Source organism: Montipora capricornis, chromosome 13 (assembly GCF_036669925.1).
Source record: "Montipora capricornis isolate CH-2021 chromosome 13, ASM3666992v2, whole genome shotgun sequence".
NCBI lineage: Eukaryota > Metazoa > Cnidaria > Anthozoa > Scleractinia > Acroporidae > Montipora > Montipora capricornis.
This window is the reverse complement of record NC_090895.1, coordinates 5,510,542-5,515,081: the sequence shown is the minus strand read 5'-3', so window position 1 is coordinate 5,515,081 and position 4,540 is coordinate 5,510,542. Positions and strand designations below refer to the sequence as shown.

The 4,540-nt window shown below is 39.3% G+C and overlaps 1 protein-coding gene across 1 annotated transcript in view; it reads right to left on the bottom strand.

Moving 5' to 3' along the window:
• Window positions 1-2,390: 2,390 nt before the first annotated feature.
• The window catches only part of LOC138029771 (tyrosine kinase receptor Cad96Ca-like), a 10,299-nt gene continuing 8,149 nt past the window's right edge, over window positions 2,391-4,540 (bottom strand). Inside the window, exon 15 of the mRNA XM_068877596.1 lies at window positions 2,391-4,242. The gene's annotated coding sequence lies outside the window, so the exon portion shown is untranslated. The remainder of the gene's footprint in view (window positions 4,243-4,540) is intronic.

Here is a 4,540-nt window from a genome sequence, read left to right as displayed (position 1 = left end):
CTCCAGATCTACTAGGACACTACAACGACGAAAACGCTCAACCCAACGCAGTTCTTTTATTATTTACTTTTGTAGAAGACGTCTATTGATATTCATGTATAATAACCAAATCCGATCATAATTTTTCCGGCTATAGGCTTAATTTTAGGCTCCGAATTTTTTAAATTTACCTGAGTGCGTATTCAACCGAGGTAAAATGAGGATCACCAATTTAACCTAGGTGCAAACGGAGTCAACTTGACAAAGGTTTTACCGGCAACATAACCATCTAGCACTAGTACTAGTAGGCTCGATTTCCCGCCACTCACTCGAGTTCGGGTATCCTCCCCGAGAAGAGACGGCTGGACGCGTGAGCGATAGATTGTGTCTGTGACGTAAATTCAAAATATAATTTATGCGAACTTAATTGTGGCGGGGAAATAGCATTAGACATCCCAAAAACACTGATTTTTAGAAAACAGAAATTACATAATGCTTAAAACGTCTGTGCGAAGTTTCCAGATGATACGAGCTTGAGTTTGTGGTTAAATGATCGCTGTGAGTTTGAATTCAACCGGCGAATCATCAACAAAATCTTCGGCTGCTTTATAGTAGCTCTCAGTCGACCTCATCGGCCCCCTCGTTTTGCTAGCAATAAACTTAGCAGTACTTTCAATTGATCTTGAGGAATTTTACTTGCTCTTACATTAGCGAAGTATGAGGAGAAAATTGCAATGGATTTGAAAGCCGTATTTTGACCTTGGCGCCATCTGGAAAATCAGTGAAGTTTGCGAACTCAGGCGGTAAAAAACGACACAATTCCCATTCTCCAGCTTCTCGAACACTTTTCGTTGTCGCAATCTTGGATGTTTCCTACCTTAAAGCGCTGTACACCTCGAACAGGCCGGGTACCTTCGCAGCCAAAACATATAATTTATGCCAGACGGATTTGTGCAGGCGAGTTTCTGATTGGCGGAGATTAACAATGGCTCACCTCACGCGTCCAGCCGAGATTTCGGGAGTGAGCGCTGGCTCATTTCCCGAAACAGCGGCTGGTAATCGAGCCTATAGTACTAGTTCATAAACCTACATCACAATGTCCCTTATGCGGTCGTCCTCTTATTTTTATTTTCCACAGAGGTTTATTAAAAGTGAACGAGTCAACCACAAACGTTATAACAATGCGGAAGACAGTCCTAACAAGAGGAACTTTGGTTCATAATTATTCACTCATTACTCCTTAGAGGCAACAGGGTTATTCAGTTTTTTTCATATCATGGAGAAATATCAATTTTGACTCTCATTTAAAAAAAGAACACGTTCCATTCCAAATTACCTTGTGATACCAGTGAGGCAAGCGTTTGAACTTCAAGTTTCCATTAACGAACAGCCTTTGATTTATCGGTCTCTTTTGTATGAAATGAACTGAATGAAATGCAGGTTATAGAAGAAAAAGTGAATAGAAGTGATTCTCGCACTTGACCTGGTAGCGCATTGCACCGTCATCGCAGAGGTCATGGGTTCGAATTCCGTTGGAGCCGGCCACCTGAATTTTCCAGGGGCCCATTTCTCGATAGTCGAAAATTAGTAGCGCTTGATTCTCAAAATGAAATAAGCAAAATATATCATCAATATAACGTTGGTAAAATACCTCGAAGTCCTGAAAAAATTTTAACCATGTTTTTTCATGATGCTCTATGAATAAATTAGCAAGAACAGGAGCGAGGGAAGAGTTCATAGCTACACCAACTATCTGGTCGTAGAAGGAATCTTTACATTTAAAGAATGGGTCTGAAAGCAGATTGCCATCAGAAATGTTTGGAAATTTTTCACGACTTCGAGATATTATTTTACCGACGTTATGTAGAGGCAGTGTGGCCCAGTGGTTAGGACGCTTGCCTTGAGATCCGGGGATCCTGGGTTCAAGACACGTTCTGGCCACTGGCTGAATTTGTTCCTGGTAGACCCTGGTTCAACTTCTCAGCTGCAGTTGTAAATAGCCTACTTGCTTGATAGAGCCTCCGGCCAGTTGGGATTCTTAATAGTTGTTGCTGAATGTTCTGTGCCGTCGTGATTGCGTTCATTGGCTCTGAACTATGGTGAGTGGTCATTTAAGTGTGTATGTATGTATGACACATTTTGTTTATTTCATTCGGACAACCAAGCGCTACTATTTTCCGACTATATTAACTCTAGGCACTCTAACAGATTCACTATGGAAAAAGAAATAGATCACAAAATTCCTTTCTTGGATGTTCTGTTCAACAACGACTCTCATTTTCCCGTTACCAGTGTAGAAAACCTTCAAGGGCCTTTTGACTAATTACTTTAGTTTTACATCTCACTCCTACAAACTGGGTCTCATTCCGACGCTTGTTGATAGAGCCAACAAAATCAACAACACTTGGTTGGGTGTTCACGAGGACATTACAAAACTCTTTTTTCAGTCCTTCTACACTGTAGATGAAAACATTATTAATCGTTACCTCTCATTTACCCTTCAAGACTGAGATTCCTCGGCTTCCGTCTCTGACACCTAAACGTACCTTTTACTTTAAATCACCTTACATTGGTCCTTTTTTCTATCATCACGCAGATAAGGTTCACCACATTGTTAAACGTTTTTGTAACAGCATAGATGTTAAGTTAGTTTTCTCATCCTTTAAAATGGGTAACATGTTTCCAAGTAAAAGATCCTATCTCTCGTGGGCTCCGTGCGGGTGTGGTATACAAGCTTTCGCGTGCGGGCTGTAATGCCTGCTATGTCGGCGAAACCACCCAGCATTTTTCCACGCGCATACATGAGCACATGTTCAGTGACGAGTCTTTTCACATTTTTAAACAATTACAAAATTCTTAGCAATGTCGCACTTCATGCTCTAATTAGTGTTTAGTATCCTAGATAAAGCTTCCACCACCTTCCAGCTTATATAATTAAGATAAAAGAAGCTGCTCATATTCAATGTGAAATACCTACACCACATCATCAACTAAGGATGACAGAAGATTCTATTGAAATATGTTTTTAAAAGATATTGTATTGTTTCTTAAAATTGTAACATGTCTGCTACTATCCAGACCTTTCAACTAGGATTATATAATAACCTCAATGATGCACCCATTTTGATTGCTTCTCACCTGTGATCTATTGGAGGCCCAACGCAAAGATAGCGTCACCATAAAATATATTTTGTATAGACAATAGATTACGTCAAAGTGCCATTTTCGTGTCTGTTAAGTGGGGAAAGTAACCCCTACGCTAAAAAGATTTTGAAATAAAAGGGCTTTTTTTCCTGTAAACTTAATTCTTTATTATACAAAAATAACTTTCGTGTTGCCTTGCGTCTGTTCAGTAATAGATCACCAACGATTTTTTTTTCTTACCACACTTTGACGTCATCTACGATCTATTACTGAACAGACACACGGCTACATGGAATCTATTTGTTGACTAGAACACATTTTAAACAACTTAAAAATACGCCAATTTATTGACGCTAACACGTCTTCTTATAAAAAGTAGAACCTTTCTTCTACAATTGAACTGCCTAAGACTTTTCGTAATTGTTGAAAAAGGGAGTTTTCATTTCGGGTAAGCCTTAGCTACGATAAATCTGTTAATGGGTGTGTCAAAAATACGATTGCACCAAGGAAGCAGTTTTGTATGTCTACGAATTTCATTCTTGTCACAGAAGTGCTTGTACCAGCGATGCTACTTGTTGTGTTAAATTACATGAAGTATTCTTAAAGTTAGTTACGTGCGAGATGCGTATGGCTATTAAAAATGGCGTCTTGAAGTAAACACGTGTTGTTCATTGAAGACCACCGCAAGCCCAAATAATCCCTAATTCCTGTTTTTCATAATATATTTTTTATAGCAATTATCCGCGGAGAACCTAAAAAAAGCCGTCGAAGTGGTTTAGTCTCGGCCCAAACAATGGGTAGTTTTGTCCACTTTTTAAAGTGGAAAGCACTTTTTAAAAAAATGCTTTCAAGGCGGAATTTCCAGGAAATGAATGGCAAAAAACTGCACGCTAGAAGGCGAAGAGATTAATTTAACTAAATCAGTAAAAAGAAAGTTATATACTGAATCAGTTTGGATTATTTAAAAGGGAAATTACTGTCCAAGTCAAGAGTGAGGACGAAATGACTAAACTTCCTTTTTGAAAAACAGAGGAGTTCAGGTTGCTTTTCATTTTAGGCGTTCAAGTCCTCCAATTTCGCATACAGAGTATTGTCGTAAATATGCATGTTGAGCAGCTTCTGCAATAAAAAGAAAAAGTATTTAGTTTAGATTTAGTTTACGAAATGACATCACAAAAGATCTTCCCCCTTTTGTTCAAAACCAGAACTGTTACGTAACATATGTCTCTCACATCTTGCTGCCTCCTGTCAGAATCACACTTATATGACGTCAAGGAAACCATATTGCTGTTTCGTCAGACAGAGCAACTGCAGCCATTTTGTGGTCCCAAACAAAAATTTAGGAGCAAGGATGGCAGAGTCGGTTAGTGCGCGGCCTTGCTGCAAGCGGTCCTGAGTTCGATTCCCGGATCTCGCA